Genomic DNA, 18,218 nt, shown 5'->3' on the forward strand with positions numbered 1-18,218 from the left:
TAACAGTTTTTCAACTAAAACGTATGAAATCAGGCAATTGTTAAAAAGTAAGAACAGTTTGAATGGACCCCTGAGTGTCAAAGAAGCTTTGTTTCTCTCAAAGAGGATGTTTGCAACGCACCTGCCTTACAGGGGTTTGACCCAACCTGCCAAGCATAGTCACCACGGACACCAGGGGGAGGGGCATTGGGGTGCTACTCACCCAGAAGAACAGGGAAGGCAAAGAGGACACAATTGCATTTGCTTCATTGCATTTGCTTCAGGCTCGTTGACTCCTACAGAGGAGAAGTACTCGGTTATCGAGCGTGAAGCTCTGGCATGTGTATGGGGTCTAGAGCACTTCCACCAACTTGACTGGGGCACGAAAGTGTTGTTGAGAAGCGACCACAAGCCTCTTACCAAAGTGATAACCACCAAAGGGTTGTACGCAGCCTCACCCAGATTAGCCTGCATGTCGGTGAGATTGTTGGATTTTGATTATGATGTGCAGTATTTTCTAGGTTCCAAGAATCTGGTTGCGGACTTCTTGAGCCACCTGCTCCTTCCCATGAATGAATGTGTTGAGGACGTGGGTGAGTTTTGTGTGGCCAATATCATCGAGGAATTCCCTGGGATTTCCAAGGATGAGTGGACCAGAGCTCAAGATGATGACACGCTGCAAGAATTAAGTAAAATGATACAGGGTGGTTGGCTAGAAAAGAGGAAAATCCGCAAGGAACTCAGACCCTTCTGGGAACTCAGAGACGAATTGTCATTGGAAGGGGCCTAGTTTTGACACAAGGCAAGGTAGTACCCCATGAAATCTTAAGACGAAGGATCTTAGTGATTTGCCACGAAGGGCACTTAGGAGTAAGCAAAACCAAGAGTAGGGTCAAACTGTGGTATTGGTGGCCTGGATGTGACATTGCCATTGAAATAAGTGAGGGACTGCATTAAATGTGAGAACTCAGATAAGTCACAGGTGCCTTTCAGACCCATGTTACACCCCATATCCAGCCCGGAAATGTCCTCGGAGAGAATTGGCATTGATTTAGTTGGACCCAAAAGGGAGCAGGATGATCAGGTGCACATTGTGGTGGTGGTAGATTATTTCTCAAAATGGCCCTGAGGTGGGCATACTCCATAAAACTGACTCTTGCAGCATCACCAAATTCCTCGACAAGATTTTCATTAGGGAGGGCTGACCCAAGTCCATCATAAGCGAAAATGGGCCCCAGTTCATGGCTGCCTACTTCAAAAAGTATATGGAGAGGAATGGCATAATGCACAAAACCACCTCTGTGAACCACCCCGCCGGAAATGGTGCGGTGGAACGGTTCGACCGTGTCATCAAGGGCATAGTGCAGCTGGCAAACAATAATGGTTTAGCCTGGAAAAATGAATTGTTCAAAATGCTGGTGGTGTACTGAGTAGCTCCAAATGAATGTAGGGGCTGAAGTCCCTTTGTCTTAATGAGAGGTAGGACACTCATGTGCAAAGACAATGTTGGATGGCTGGAAACAGCCAGGAGGGCTGAATGGTCCCCGGAGACCGTGAAAGAGAACTTGTTACGCTCACAATAAAATAGTAAAGAGCATCACGGTTTGAAACACAATTGCAAACCAGTATCACTGGAGGTAGGTGACATGGTTAGAGTAAGACACACAGGGTTCATATAGAAAGGGCAGAGTCGCTACACCCACCCCTTAGAGGTAAAGAGATTTTTTTCAATTCAGCTTTGCTGAGTGACGGTAAGGTCTGGCGCTTTTCGGCACTCTCTTGGAGTAAGAAAAAGAGTGTGCGATTGGGCCAAGGGGAAGCAGACTCGTACCCAGAACTTGAGGAGGATGGTGTGCATAGAAAAAGGAGTATGGGAAATGTGTAGGGTTTTGATTCTGACATAGATACCTACGGTGTTGATTCTGATTTAGAAACCCACCGTTTGGATGACCAGACCCAAGGGGTGCATGTGGCACCTGCTGAAGCAACCCTAGATGAGAGTGTAGTTACCAGTGATGCAGGTATAGGGGAGGCTCAGAGTCATGCCACAGTGAGTGTGCACGAGTCTGTGGTAAACAAGACCAAAAGTGAAATCAACACGACCAGGACTAGGCGTGTAATTGCCAAACCATGTTGGTTTAAGGATTTCGAGTGTTATTAGCAATGGGTCACTGGTTACAACTGCCTGCAGGGTTATCAGATCTAAAGGAAATGTACTTGGAACTGTTTATTGTACTATGTTTAACTGCTTTGCAGCTGTTTAGGTTCCCCCTCCTTTTCCCCACCTTTAGGAATGAGATGTGTTGTAACGTAGGTCTCCCTCTCTTTCCTCGCCCCTTCCTGGGCACCCGTACCATAGCGGGTGCCTACAGTGTTATGACGTATCAGCTGGCGTTATAGAACGACAGCTGATAAGCCTGTCAGTTTAGAATTGTCATGAGGCGTTGACACGCTGTGGTAACTACGTTGTGTGCCTCCTGCCCGATGTGCTGTTACTACTGGAAGAATAAACTTATTTGGAACTACTACTACAAGTATTTTTCATTAGAGTATGTTTACTGTTTTTTCATTCAGATATTGCTGAAGTTTTACTCGCTGAAGAAATAGACATCCCATTCCTCACAGAATCCTGGCTCAATGACCACTCTACCCCCCTTCTTGACATACTCACCCCCCCCAGGTTACAACATCATCAGACTCGACAGACTGATCATAACTGGTGGCGGACTAGCCACCATTCACACAGTAGGAATACAGCTGACTACATTAAAACCTACAGAATACCTGACTCTTGAGTACCTGGGTGTTGAACTCACAGTCAAATGCACCACACCCATCAAATTTCACACCATCTACCATCCTCCGGGGGAGCGTGCCCTCTTCGCCGAAGAACTTACCGACCTCATAACACGTTTCTCCCTAACAGACACGAAAGACGTGATCATAGGTGACCTCAATATTCACTGGGACAACCCAGAAGACAGCACAGTCCAGAACCTCTCCAACCTGCTTGAAATAACCAACCTCAAACAACTCTGCAGTGAACCTACCCACATCAAAGGGGCAACTCTGGATACGATCATCACTAAAGATTAGCTGATCTCTCCGAGAGCGATTTCGCCCATTGACTGGTCTGACCACCACCTTATACTGTTTAATATTGACATGCATGTCAGATTCCAACCAATACAACCTGACAAACTGAAGCACTGGACCAGGAACATCAAAAAAGTCCCTATAACCGAACTTGAATCCAGGATTCGTGCCCATCTACAGCTCCAGCCTTCCACTTTGACGGCTGATGACCTCACAGCTCACTTTAATTCAACTATGATGGAGGTGTTAGATAAAGTAGCGCCACTCAAACTCAAACAGCTGAGACCGATCAAATCTAAATCCTGGTTCAACGTGGATCTTAATAACGAAAGACGACAACTCAGACATTCGGAAAGGACTTGGAGACTAAACCCATCGACTTTGCACCTAGCGCAACTTAGATCTGCGTTGTTGGCCTATAAAAAACACATTTTCAGAGAAAATGCCACCTTCCGCAACCAACTAGACCAGGCGAAGAATAGACCTAGAAAACTCTTCAACATTGTTAAAAGGCAAACAAACGCCACATCCCCACATGAAATCAAAGCCACCAAAGATTGTTGCTAAGAACTTGCCTCCTTCTTCACAGATAAAGTCACAACATCTCCTCAACAAATACTTTACTGACCAATGTCAACTAACCTAGACTCTAATAACCTAGTTGACTCCCCTCTCACTAGACCATCAAGGATAGGTGGTTACTGGACTGTGTCAACCACCTCCTTTTTTTTGTCTCGCTCTACCTCACTGTTTGTCTAATTATTATGTTTTTGGTTATATCTTTTTTTTTTGCTTCCTTAGATCATGGTACGTAATGCAACCTTTATCTCCTGTGTATTTGTAAAGCGCTCTGATACCCATGGGTCAAGCTAGCGCTATATCAAACTTTTAAAATTAAAATATATATTTTTTAAAAAGGCTGCTATTTGGAGTAGTAAAGATTTGAGAAGCATAATCCTCGCTCGCCTCCGTGTCCGTAATAGAATCTAAAATTGTTGTCGCGAATCCTGGAAAATGTTGTATTATACAGCATTTAGTTTCTACCAGTTGATATCCATCTGTGTACACAGCTAGTGCTGTTTCTTGGCTCATTTGTGACTCATATTGAGCGCAGCTATGATGGCAAGTGATTCCGCCCAGTAATGTAGTATGGACGCAGGATAGTTCATCTATACTTCAGTGTCAGCCACATGCGATGTCATGCGCTGTGATGTCACACTCATTCTGCCCAACTTGTTGAGTCCCCCCACTTATTAGGTCTCGCCTCTCAATGCGCATGCGCATTGAGCGGAGCGAGACTATAGGGGCTTAAACAGACCTTACCTAGACTGGCGATTTGATGCTGTGCCCGTGCGCTTTTAGGTCAATGCACTTGCGCATTGACCTAAAATGCGCGTGCACAGCATCAAATCGCCAGCCATCTGTTGCCCATCTTGGTGCCGCTCCACCCCCTGCAGCATCAAAGGCTTTCACGGCCGGCCGCGCTTTCAGTTTCACGGCCGGCCGGCCGTGTCTGTCCAGCTTGGTGCCGCTCCACCCCCTGCAGCATCAAAGGCTTTCACGGCCGGCTGGCCGTGCTTTCAGTTTCACGGCCGGCCGGGTCTCCTTATTTAACTTGTGCCGCTTTCTCTTTATTACCCTTCTTTCTTCTTGTAACATTAGATCCATCTGCCTTCCCTCTTGCCTATGGGTCCATCCTCACGCGCTTTCTACTTAACTTCTTTCTCTCCGTCCAACTATCTCTCCAGCTCTTTCTCTGTGCTTCTCTGCCCCCCTCCTCTTTTTTTCTTCCGCCTCTCTCTCTTTCACATCTGTCTCAGTCTATCTCTTTGTCGTTCTCCCCCAAACCCTCCCCCTCCCCGCCAGCCCCCCTGTCTCCTTCAGTCAACTCACGGCCGGCCGTGTCTGCCCAGCTTGGTGCCGCTCCACCCCCTGCAGCATCAAAGGCTTTCACGGCCGGCTGGCCGTGCTTTCTGTTTCACGGCCGGCCGGCCGTGTCTCCTTATTTAACTTGTTTTACAATGTAAAGCAGTCTCGCCTGTTGACATTTTCCCTCTTTCACTTGCAAAAAAAAACCCAGTGAAAACATATCCTTTCCTGTCAGTGTCAGGTGTTGCTTCTTATTTTTCTATCGTTCATCCCCCTTTGTCTCTTTCTCTCTCATAGTCACTGTTTAACGCGCTCTCTCTCTCTCGCTTTCTTTATGTTCATACCTCTCATTTAGTTTCAAGGCAAGTGGTTTAAAGAGTAAGTCACCTGTAATGGAGCCCGGAAAAAGATCTAATCCTAGCTCCGCCACTTAACCACATTATGATCCTGGGCAAATCACACTTAACTTGCCTCTTCCATATTATGGCCCTGGTTCACTCAAGCTTAAGGTACCTCGCCTATGTCTAATTGCAAACATCAAAGTTAGCCGTGCACTCCTTTTTTAACAATTTCGTCCTTTTTTCTTTGTTCTCTTTTTTCAAACTCTACTGTGTGAGCGTGCTGCCTGGAGTACGTGATCTGCCCCGTTCACGTCAGTAATTAACATCATCAAGTTGGGAGTCATATTTCACTCCTATCCAAGCGCACAGTTGCTGTCGTGCTAATCGCTCGTTCTTTTTTTGGAATACTTAATCGCTTTCAACAATGAATACTCTTATAATCCAATGATTTTTTTACTCCATTCCATTTTATTTTGGTAGCTCTTGACACACGTGATAAGCTTGTGTTTTAAAACAATTTCTCATGCGTGGATATGCCAATCCAGGCCTTTTTCCAAGCACGCCGAATAAAACATCAATCATCATAGGTTGTAGGTGCTTAAATTACCCAATGCATTTCGGACTGTTATAAGTCCTTCCTCAGGGGTTCACTACAAGGTAAAAAACATCACTGTTAAAATCTGTCGTCAAACCTCTATCATGAACATTCAACAAAATCCTCATACCGATGCTGTTGCATATTACAATGTTAGTCTGTGCCCAACGCTCTCCCTCTAAAATCCAAAGCTGAAAGCTCCCGTGTTTACCCCAAACGAATCCTTTGTCCAGCGTGTTTTCTCTCAAATTACAGGCAGTCTGGCTATGCTGACCCTCCCAAATCTTCAACCTTTCTCTTGTTATCCTTTCCCTTCTCCATTACTAACTCGCCACTCCCGAAATTATAGTGCCTCAACCTCGTACCTTTACAACTCCAGTGCACGTTCTTGTGAACTTCTGCGGTTCCTTCTCTCTGGCGGCCTTTGCCGACACGCCATACTACCTGCTGTTTTCAACCTGTATGGGGTTGCCCCGCCTCTTTAGAGTGACCTATCACAATCTTCATGCTAACTGTGGCGATGTTCCTACAAACTACGGTACCCATGAATCACTTCTACTCTAAACGTACCAACTTCCACAGCTATAATCCGTCCTAACTGTAACTCCTTTTAATTCCTGGATTCCTCGGGTTAAAAAACCTCGGGTCTGCCACATGCTAGGTGTAACTAGAAACAGTTTTAACCACCCGTTGACTTATACATTCCCTTTTACCGTTTTTTATTCCTTTATACTTTTCAACCATCGCCCTTTGTACCCAGGAACTCCTTGACCTCCCAGCCCCCTTCATTTCCTCCATCGGCCCTTTACTCCTTCCTCCCATTCATGCTGTTTTTTTCTCACCGTTCGTTATTCCTGCAGTTTTCTTCGTCTCTTCTTTCTTTCGTTCTCTTCCCCTCCTTCAAATTTCCTGTTTTCTTTTATCTGCTTCACTTCAATCTTTCTGTCTAAAGTACCCTTCCATCCTTTTCCACACTCCCTTCCTCCATCATTTCCTTTCCCTTCCTCTTACCCTCCCTTACTCCTTCCCACCCTCCGTTCTTGCCTCCCACCCACCTCCCTTCTATTTTGCATTATGTTTATTCAACTCAGTGTATGGTTCTTATAAGTCATGATTAAAGTGCTATGACTTTATGTGTTTTCGCTCAAATACTGTTCATCACATATTATCTCACTGTCTCTTGATATATTTTCTGTTATTTTCTGCAACATTGCCCCTTTATCATTCTTTAACGCAAAAGAAACTATCAAAAAGTCAGCTATCATATTAAACAAGCATTTGCAATGCAATAGGTCTCGCATTTACGCGAGTTTTAGCTATTGGCAATTGTAAATAACAATGCATTTTATTTATGTGTTGCGTTTTAAAACATAAATAAAAGGCATTATCATTTATAATGCCAATAGCTTAAACTCGCGTAAATGCGAGACCTAATGCATTGCAAATTGTAGTACATATAAGTTGTTGTTCTAGTCTTTCTAAAGAATCATTATTATACTGTTCTATATTCCATGTTCCACTTCTAGTTCCTCCTTGTAAGTTCTACGTATTGGCAGTTGACTGTTTGTTGCTGCTGTGCGTGGTCTGCTCTTACGCTGTCTCCTGCTTTAAATAAAGAAACCTATGGAAACTACTTCTGGTCTGTAGACATCGTTTACTACAGTATTTTGGCGACGTTTCCTGAAACTCTGCAATTTTTGTCACCTCGTTACGCCTAAGAGACTAAAGACTAAGAGAGCAGACCGAGTCGAACCTAATCTTCATCTTCACATCCGGACCCAGTAGATCCGACAACCTCACATTGAGCATCGCGACGGAACCGGCAAGTTTTTACATGCTTCTACCTCCATCTTACCTCATTGTACTCTTCTGTCGTCTCTTCAGACTGCCTCTTACCTATACGGTGCCACTTCAGATCTGATGACGCATTAGAATCCTCTGCAGGAGTTAGCGATCGCCTCTGTGACGTAGATTGAAGCCTCTCTCCCGTGCGTGACCTGCCCTGACGCGCTGCACCTCCCAGCTTCAGGCGCATTTGCGTGTACACGTCATCGCGCTGGGAGCCATTTTGTGTTTCCATGGTCACCAGTTCGACTCCACTACAGCAACGACGATGCGCTCGTCTTATGCGCGTCTTTCACAAGTAAACCTTCGTTTTCTTTGCTGTTTGTAGCGCGATTATCAACTATTGATCGCTATTGCCTAGAATACATTAACTGATTATACAGTACTGAGACAATTCTATTTAATTTCGTTATTGTGGCATTATTGCAACTAAAAACATTTACAACGTTTTTTTTGTACTCCACCTCATACCACAATTCAAAATATGTCTGAGCAATCTTCCTTTCAGTCTGGCTCTATTATTCTACCCCCCAGCTTTCTTTCCTCACCTGGTCAACCCAGCATTTCATGGGAGGACTGGTACCCCATGTTTGAGAACTATCTTGATGCGTTAGACGCCCAGGAATTCTCTGCCAAACGCAAAAAGGCACTTTTATTAAGTTCCCTTGGAAAAGAGGGACAACGTGTCTTCAGGTTCTTACCTCAAGTTCTCTTAGCTGGTGCACAAGCCCCATTAGATGAGTACAAAGAGGCTGTGTCTCGTCTTGAGGTCAGATATGCCAAGGAGGAGAACCTTGTAATGAATAGATACAAATTCTACACTAAAAGTCAGAAGACTGGGGAGAGCATAGACGATTTTGTCTCTAGACTAAGGGAAATGTCTGTGAAATGTAAATTTGGCAACATGACAGATGAACTAATCAGAGATCAACTTATTGTGCAATGCAATAACAAAAAGATACAGGAACGTCTTTGGGCGGCGAAAAACCCCAATCTACAAACAGCAATTGACTTAGCGAAAGTTGTTGAACAGTCCCAGGGGTGTATGAAAGAACTCGAGAAGAGAAATTTTTCAAGTGATGTTGGGGAGGTGTCTAATCATTCACACATGCTTCCATGTCAGGGAGATGATGATCAAGACGAGGTTGCTCTTCTCAAACAGAGAAAGTTCTTCAACAAAAAGACTGTTAATGTTAAGACCAATAACATTGTTAAACCCTTTTCTTCCAGGCAATGTCTTAGGTGTGGTAGTCTTGCACATGCTTCTGATTCAAAATTTTGTTTTGCAGCCAAGCAAGAATGTATGAAATGTGGTCAGTTAGGACACTATGCTCGGGTTTGTAAAAGCAAGGCTCGTCCTTCTGTCACGTATGTTAGTGACCTGTCAGTGCCTGATGATGATAATGACAAGATTTTAGTTATCAGTGATGACTCTGACATTCAACGTGAAGATCACAAACGCAGAAATAGACCTAAAGCTATTTTCATTATCAATGATAAAAATGTTTGCTTGATGGTGGACACAGGTTCACGCTACACTATCATACCCAACTCTCTTTTTGTTGATTTGTGGGGTATGGGTCCTCTCTTTCCTACGGATATATCTCCTGGTGGGTATCAGGGTGAACCATTGAATATCCTGGGATACTTTGAGGCTAACATAGTGTTTTCTACTAGACAAGTTTTTGGAAAAGTATATGTATCAGAATCTGGTCCTGCCATCCTTGGTTGGATACACCAATATGACCTCTATATTGTTGTAAATCCTCGAGCTGATCCTCAGGTCATGGTAGTCGAAGACACTGAATTGTTCTCTTTACTATCCAAATTTAAAAACGTTTTTGGTGAAAGTTTGGGTCGGCTGAAAGGCTATTCACATAAAATAATAATCAAACCCAACTCAATTCCTGTTCAACACAAAGTAAGACGCATTCCCATAATCATTAGGGGTGAAGTCAAAAGTCTTCTTGATGACATGTTGAGTTCTGGGGTCATTGAACCTGTGGAAGCCTCTCCTTGGGTTTCGCCCATTGTAGTCACAAAAAAATCTGACGGCAAGCTCCGTTTCTGTGTCGACCTCAGGTCTCTCAACCATTGTGTTGTTGCTGACACATTTCCTCTACCAAACATATCTGAACTAGTTACCACTCTCAATGGGGCAAAATTTTTCTCGAAATTGGACCTCAGGAGTGCGTATCACCAAATTGACTTACACAAGGACTCCAAATCACTAACAGCTTTCATTACTCCATGGGGTACCTATCAGTTTACTCGCCTACCCTTTGGACTCAAGTCAGCAGCTAGCGTTTTTCAACGCATGGTGTCAAGTATATTTGAAGGTGTACCCAAAGTAGTCTATTTCCAGGACGACATCTTGATTTATGGTCTCACTGAGTCCCAGCACAATTTCACTCTCAGTGTTGTTCTTGAGAAACTATCAGATGCAGGTCTAACGTTACGCAAAGACAAATGTTTGTTTGGGGTGAGTGAAGTAGACTATCTAGGCTACACCATTACTTCCTCTGGCATAAAACCTAAAAAGAACTTGTGTGAAGCAATACGGTCTGCACCTGCACCGTCTGACAAGGATCAACTGCGGTCCTTTATGGGGTTGATAGAATACTATTCAAAATTTGTACAAAATTTTTCTGATAAAACTGTGTGTATAAGATCTTTACTCAAACGGGGTGTAAGTTTTTCTTGGGGACCAGAACAAGAGAAGTGCTTTGTAAACATCAAAAATGAAATTTGTGATGCAAAAATGTTATCTCCCTTTGATGTACATAATAGATCAATAGTCACGGTTGATGCCAGTGCACATGGTTTAGGGGCTATGTTGTCCCAAGTGAGTGGTAGTTCAGAGGTCACCATAGCCTTTGCTTCCAGGACCCTAACCGATACAGAAAAGAACTATTCTGTTATCGAGAGGGAAGCATTAGCTGCTTCGTGGGCCGTGGAATACTTCCGCACTTATTTGTGGGGCATGAAATTTACCCTTCGCTCTGACCACAAGCCTCTGATCAAGGTCTTATCTCCTGGTGGGGCAGGTAAAGGATCTGCTCGGCTTATGAAGCTAGCAGCTAGGTTACAAGAGTTTCAGTATTCAGTAGAATACATCCCAGGTTGGAGAAACGTCCAAGCTGATTGCCTTTCAAGGTTGTCTATGGATTGGCGTTCCCCTTATAATTCAGTTGTGTCATTGGATTTGGATGATGTAGCTGTGGCCTCACTTGAAGATGCAGTGTTCGTAGGTGAAGGTGTTTTCTCGTCCAGTGACTGGTCTAGAGAGATGTCTGTCGATGCTACTCTTCAGGAGGTCATTAGACTAATAACATTGGGGTCTAGACGAGAAAGTTCTGTTTCTGCAGCTGTCCGACCTTACATTAAAGTCTTAGATGATATTTCTATTGTGGGGGGATGTTCTTTTTAAAGGTGAGAAATTTGTGCCTCCATTTGGCTTAAGAACCAAATTATTGGCTTTGGCACATGAGGGGCACATGGGCCAGACTCTTACCCAAAGACGCCTTAAGGATCATTTCTGGTGGCCTGGTGTAGACTCACAAGTAGTAGATTGGGTTGAGAAATGCTCTCTGTGCAGAGAAGGGGAGAAGCGGTTGAAAACAGGTCCAAAACTGGTTGAAGGTGCACATATTTCTTCCCCGAATTTGCCCTGGCACACCATTGCCCTTGATTTCATTGGTCCAATGGGTGAGTTAGGAGAGAATGACAGGTTTGCTATTGTTGTTATTGATGTTTTTACCAAATGGTTAGTAGTCCATTTTACCAACGAAATCACTACTTCCAACTCAATCAAGTTTCTTGGTAATCTCTTCAAGGATGAGGGTTTGCCTTCAGTCTTAATCACAGACAATGGTCCGCAACTTACCTCTAAAGACATGCGACTCTTCTTAAAAGATTGTGGTGTTTCTCATCACTTTACCTCTTTATACAACCCACAAGGAAATGCAGTTTGTGAAAGAGCCAACAAGGTTGTTAAGGGTATTATACAGATGGCATCCAGTGGTGGTCATATTGTCAGGAAGATGGTGAACGAAATGTTATGGGCATATCGTACCACCCCTTTGGCTAGTGGGGATTTATCTCCGTTTCAGTTAATGAGAGGACGTGATCCTGGTCTGAAATTATATCCGTCCTGGATGAGGGATGTTGTTACTCTGCAGATGCGGGGCAATATTCCAGATGATTTCAAAACTGATGTTTTCCAATCCACCTCTTCTCCTTTTCTTGTGGGGGATTTGGTAAAAATCAAATTAGGTAGGTTGCAAAAGGGATTGTCCAAGTTCAAAGGTCCATTTAAGGTTAAGAAGGTGCTCAATCACTGTGTCATTTTGAATAATGGGGAGTGCTGGAACTTCAGGAGGGTTGCACTATACAAGAGACAAAAAGATTCTTCTCCTTTGGGCTCCTCCTCTTCGTTTCAATTTGATGGTTCTGTGTCCACTCCTTGTACTGATAACTCCTTTACTAGTGGTTATTTGTTGGCCAATGATACTGATGATTACTCACCTTCAAATGGTACATCCAATGTTTCTCAAGCACAAGACGAACCTATTGTTTCTGGTGGAGGTGATGCACCAGTTCTTTTGCAGGGTCCCGTTCCTTTTCAAAGTACTTCACTTTCTGTACGTTCTCTTAGGCCTAGGCGGCCTCCCACTTACCTGCAGGATTTTATTTGCTAAAAGTTTTTTTTTTTTTTAAAACAGAAAGGAAGAAGATGTGTAGTACATATAAGTTGTTGTTCTAGTCTTTCTAAAGAATCATTATTATACTGTTCTATATTCCATGTTCCACTTCTAGTTCCTCCTTGTAAGTTCTACGTATTGGCAGTTGACTGTTTGTTGCTGCTGTGCGTGGTCTGCTCTTACGCTGTCTCCTGCTTTAAATAAAGAAACCTATGGAAACTACTTCTGGTCTGTAGACATCGTTTACTACACAAATGCTTGTTTTTTTTAAGACTTGTGCCCTCGGACAAGTTCCCTTTTCTGCTTTCCAGGCTGTTTATTTCTTTTTCTTGTGTACTTTTTACTGTCTCGTCCCCCATCATTTTTCGCCCTTTTTGCTCTTCGCTGATCTCCCTTACTTCTAACCTCCCTTTCATGGTTTTTATTCAGCCCTCCATTTTTATCTTTATGCTCCCGCCTTTTTTCCCTCTCTTACTTAGTATTTCTCCTAGCTTTTCTTCATTCTTCAGTTGTTACTTTTCGCCTTCCCTCTGTTCCGTCTTTCTTTACATTTCCCTCTTTGTACAACTGATCTTTTCATTTCTACATCTCCCGCTCTGCTTTACCTCAACTTCCTGTCTCTCCTGGTCGTTCTCCCCACCCCACACTCCCACCGCCTCAGACGTGGCTGGGCGGAGGTGGCGGTTTGTTCTCTGGTGTCCTCGCGCCGCCTCACACGCCCCGACTAGGCGTGTCTTGAGCGCCCTCTCATGCTCCCGAGTTGTCACAGCGTTTTGGCTCGCCTTCTATTGGTCTTTGGACTGTCAATCACTACGTGACCTCTCCTCTTTAGGCGGCTCCTCGCGGGCACTGTCACTGTCTGCTGTTTTCCCTCGTGGCGTCCTACATGGGGCTTTCCTTTCTAGTCCCGCCCCGCTGGCTGTTCGCGTGCCCTAGCCCCGCCTCTGCGCCATTAGTCCATCCCAATGTATCTACTCAAGCCGTGACCCCGCCCCCCCCAGCATGGTTCGTGCCCAAGCTGCGCCATTACAGCTAAGTTAGCACTCTGCCATGCTTTTGGTGGGGTCTTCTCCTGATTTTCCGTCCACCGAAGCAGAGTTCAAGCCGTGAGCCTGCCTTGGGAGCAGGTTCCCATTGCTTCCGCATCCTCAGGCGCTACGGCGCCGCTGGCCCTGCCCTTTTTTTTGGTCCTACCCCGCCCATCTTCTTTTTCCCCGCCCCTCGGGCGCGGCTCGCTTTAGGGGCGGAGGGGGCGGCTCGGAAGCCGTTGCCAGGCGGATGACGAGAGGCTGCGGGAGCAGCAGTGGAGCCGCGGGCAGGAGGAGCGGAAGAGGCGTGCGGAGAAGCCTGAGGAGCCTCCTGGGGTGCCCGCGGCGGGAGACTGGGAGCCCTCCCCACTGGACCCCAGAGACACCCCCAATCGTTCCTTTCACTCTGCCCCTGGCAAGACCTCCCACCTGCAGACTGTCACCCCCCACGCGCACTCGGAGCAACTGCCAGACAGAAGGACGCTTTAGGCAGACCCCCTCCCCACACGTTGCATAGTGAAAGCTCATGGGAAACACGCGGCCGGTGACAGGAAGCTGAGGAGTCCCTCATCCTCCCCGTGCACACCAAGCAGCTCTCTTGCCCGGAATCACAACTCTCACCCTGAGGCAAACGGAAGACATCTCCGACAAGACAAGAGTCCAGGTCTTCTTTGCACAGCCCCTGTGTGCCCTGCACGGCTCTGCCCTCGTCGCCCCTGTGTGCACTACTCTGCGTGCGCTACTTTGCCCATACCTGCGCCCTCCGTGGATTGTGCCAGGAGTTGTGCTTCAAGGGATTGCGCGAGGAGAGACGGATACGTAAGTTCCGATGTAGCGGAAAAGTGGTGTATTTTCCAGTAAGGGGATATCACTGCCACACGCGGTGAAATGTTGTTGCTGTATTTGTGGCAACAGTTGCAGGAGGGTCATCTTTACCGGTAGGGAGGGGCGTGTCTGTGGTAGAACCAGTGGTATGTGTGACTGTCGACTGCTGCATCGGGGTTTCGCCCCATCTATGTCTGCTGTTGGGCTTATGTCATCGTTTGTACCGCCACTGGGCGTTACAAGACAATTGGAGTGGTTCTAGCTGGAGCACGTCGGTAATCTGTCGACATTGATACCTCCATAGTGTGACCATCTGTGAAAAGTGAGAAAGTTGTGACTATCTGTATCAACACTAGGATGATGTCACAGTTGGTGGTACCTCGAAGGTTGTGTGATGACACGTGCAACCCCAGGCTTTTGTGTTTATCGGTTTTGTCTGTCTGTTGATGTCGTCAGTGTTTGTGACCACTGGTGCAAACTCTGGAGAGAGAAGGGCCTTGTACTGGTTACATCAGTGTCTGCCCACTGTTGAATGTTATAGGGATTAGGGAGTGTGTTTCTGTTGATGTCTGCTGTGTAGGCATGTGGCCGTCAGTGCCAGATGGAGGAAGGGGCAGTCGGTACTCCAGGAAGGGTCGGTTCGCCAGTCTTTGCGTAGATACGGATCAATTGTTCATCGTCTTCACATCTTGCTGTGGGGATTCCTTTCCCTAGTACGAGCTGCCACTGACCACACCAGACTTACTCTGGCCCTACCATGTGCCAGATAGCAACTAGTGTACGCAACGCCCTTTTCAGATCCACATTTACACAGCACCTCTACTGATAGGGCACCATGTCTACGGGGCACCTCCCTGTATACGTAGCATGCGCCCCATACCCGGAGTCGAACACCATGGATTTATACAGATTGCCTTCAGATTATTGCCCAGTGTGCAGAGCATCCTTTCTAAGCTGCCACCATGTTTTCATAATGCCATAATTCACAATGCCATTATTAACATATGCATCCTTTGAGCCTCCCTTCTTGGGGAAATAACTTTGCAAATGCAGACTGGCAATAAAACTGCCCGTAACATAATTCGGATAGCCTGTAATTCACATTACACTTTATTTGAGGTGGCGTGGCCTGGCCAATCAGACACCTACCGAGGTTCTCTTTAAGTTGCGCATTGAGTATACGGGCCCATTTCCAGGTGCGGTTGACCTGTGTGCGTCATGTGAACATGCACTTATCTGCAGATGGGCATTATGTATCTGTGGGTCGCACTTGTGCACACATTGCTCCTTTGGTGGTGAGCAGCTCTGCAAACATCGTCTTTGTATACTAGGGTTTTTTTGTGGACACCACGCTTTCAGGTTGACACCTTGTGCATAGAGAACACTGCTCTGTGATGGGCGCTGTGTCCAGGGCACCCTCTGTAAAGGGAAAGTGATGCGCATTCTCCTGCTAACGAGCTGCCAGTGTCCTTTAAAACAAATAAAAAAAATAAAAATATTCATAGGTGGGAACACATTATACAACCATATTTCTAGAAGGGAACCTTCCACGTTGCAGTTGAGCATGGTGTGCACAGCAGCACTTCTTTACAGATGGAGCACCACCTGTGCACATCGCCTCTCTACAGCCAAAGCACCTCTACCACAGAAGGTGCGTCCTGTGTACACATCAACTCTCAGTAGAACGCCACCTGCACCGCGAGAGCTTTCTCAAGATACGGCACTGTACACAGCTCTTTACTCGCTTTGAAAACCTTTCTGCGCGAAGGAGGGCCAACATATAAAGGTTGGGCTCTCGAGGGTTGCCAGGGAGGGACTAATAGACGGCGAGAGAGGGTGAACGAAAGGGAGTGATGGGAGGATCCCGCAGAGCTGGCAGTTATAATTAGCCGATCAGCAGGTTGTGGGGCTTCCCTCCCATGGCTGCACCTACATACACAGTCTGTGGGGAGGGTGGAGGGAGGAGAGGCATTGCCCAAGAGGAGGAGGTATCCCGGTTGGGTAGCCAGCCCTCGAGCGCAGGAAGATGGGAAATCTATACTGGGGAGGGCACGTGAAGGTCGTCCAGACTGGGATAGTGCAAGAGGATGGAGATCCAGTACGGGGGTGGGAGGTCTGGGCCATGCGTGCAGGAGGGAGTGCAATCGATGCTGGTGTGAGTGCTGGCAGGGTCAGTGTATAGTGATGCTTCCTGGCCCCATTATTTTCGAAATGTAAAAGTGATGGGTACAGAAAAGCGAATTTTCGTAAAAAGCAGTATGAGGTAGGGTAGGCTGGGTAAATATGGAGATCAAATCAGCGTCTGGTTGTGCTACATAAGAAGGGCCACATGTATATTCGCAGATCCGGTGGTCTTTTTCGTTTGGAACAGAGGTTGTATTTGCCTGTTAGCTTTAAAAACTGAACTGTTAATTCAAACAGCGGTACCCAGAAATGATGCGCAGCCCTCCTATAAGTAAAATGTCTTCATCGGATGCTAGGTGTGTGAGAAACAGTGCAAGAGAGACCGCTATATGTTCATTGTCAGGCGTGACTGTTTTACCCAGGCTTGGAATTTTCTTTGCATTCTGTTAGTCACTAATCTTGTCAAAGTGCAAAACGGGGAAAAAAGGGCTAAGACAAGCTGCCCTCACCAGTCATGAGGCACCTCTGATTGGTGTTTGCCTGTTTACTGAGTTACCATCCATGTGGTTATATGTTGGAACATTTCCAGGTCCTTCATGGTCTGTCCCACACAATCCACCAGAAATGTACTGGTTTAACAGCATTCTTTCATTCTGTGCTTGTGCCTTTTCCTAACTCATTGGTCCTTGGCTATTGCTCTTTTAGAAACCATCTTACCCATATGATTTAGGTCTTAGCCGTTCCCCCTCCCATCCCCACTAGCTTCTCTCTGCTCATCAAGGTAGATCACTACATGTTCAGGGGCTTGACCATCTGGTACTCCCTTCGGTTCCTCTTAGACTTGAAACAGACTCCACGGATTTCACAAAGTACTAAATACCCTAGATGAGGCCTAAACGCTCTTGGAGCCTAGTATTCAACAGGGTGCTCCCTGCTCTCCTTTTAACAGCTTTTCATTGTCTGGTGGTACGACACCTACACAATACCTTCATAAATCTGCAGACAACCTTGTCATGGCCAGCTGTATTAGGGCTCTTTAGCCCATGGGGGCATTCGCAAATGAACCCACAAATTTTTGTTTCCAGAATTGGGATTCTCCTTCCCTCCGAAGATCATATCTTATTCAGATCATTGTCTAAATAAAATAGTGGGGGGGGACTAATGAGCATAGGCAATGTTGAATGGCCTCACAGGACATTATGCTGCAACTCTATCATAACCCTTACTTAAAAGTGATCAGGCCTATTGTATGGTGAAAGCAGAGATACCGCCTTTATTCGATATATAAAAAAAATAAATGCAATTTATTATTCATGTCTAAACCAGATGTACACATAGGTTTCTTGTTTGTGAATTCAAAGTAGTGAATGCATTAGACCAGTGGTTCTTAACCTTTTTTTTCTTCTGTGGACCACCACTTAATCATTATTTGACCCCGGGGACCCCCATTAAATCATTACTGGATATCCGAGGACTTCCACTGAATCATTACTGGAAGATGGAGACCCCGGCCTAAGCATGTTCGATGACTTGAACCGCAAAACAATACACAAATGAACAGAGAAACGAGCATTCATCAATGAAATCACAAATAACCAAATAGTTTAGTAAATTTTATATATATATATATATATATATATTTTGAGGACACTCATTGTCCATACTTTTTTCTGTTTGATGCACTTGCTCTGCTTCCACGAATCAATTTGAGGATACTAACTTCATTTTTAACCTTCAATTGCAAATTCTTTCAAATTTACAGAACATTAAGCAATTTAAAAGTTTGCTTCTTTATTTATATTCCCTTTATTAA

The 18,218-nt window shown here is 45.4% G+C and overlaps 1 protein-coding gene across 4 annotated transcripts in view; it reads left to right on the forward strand.

The window, feature by feature from the left end:
• Positions 1-13,427: 13,427 nt before the first annotated feature.
• Positions 13,428-18,218, forward strand: part of ATP2B4 (ATPase plasma membrane Ca2+ transporting 4) — a 941,067-nt gene continuing 936,276 nt past the window's right edge. For 2 of the 4 annotated variants that reach the window (XM_078644686.1, XM_078644685.1), the window contains exon 1: positions 13,695-14,275. The gene's annotated coding sequence lies outside the window, so the exon portion shown is untranslated. Of the gene's footprint in view, positions 14,276-18,218 lie in introns of all 4 variants that reach the window. The other 2 variants (XM_078644684.1, XM_078644683.1) reach the window with 2 other exon arrangements.

Source organism: Lissotriton helveticus, chromosome 5_1, assembly GCF_964261635.1.
Source record: "Lissotriton helveticus chromosome 5_1, aLisHel1.1, whole genome shotgun sequence".
NCBI classification, from domain to species: domain Eukaryota; kingdom Metazoa; phylum Chordata; class Amphibia; order Caudata; family Salamandridae; genus Lissotriton; species Lissotriton helveticus.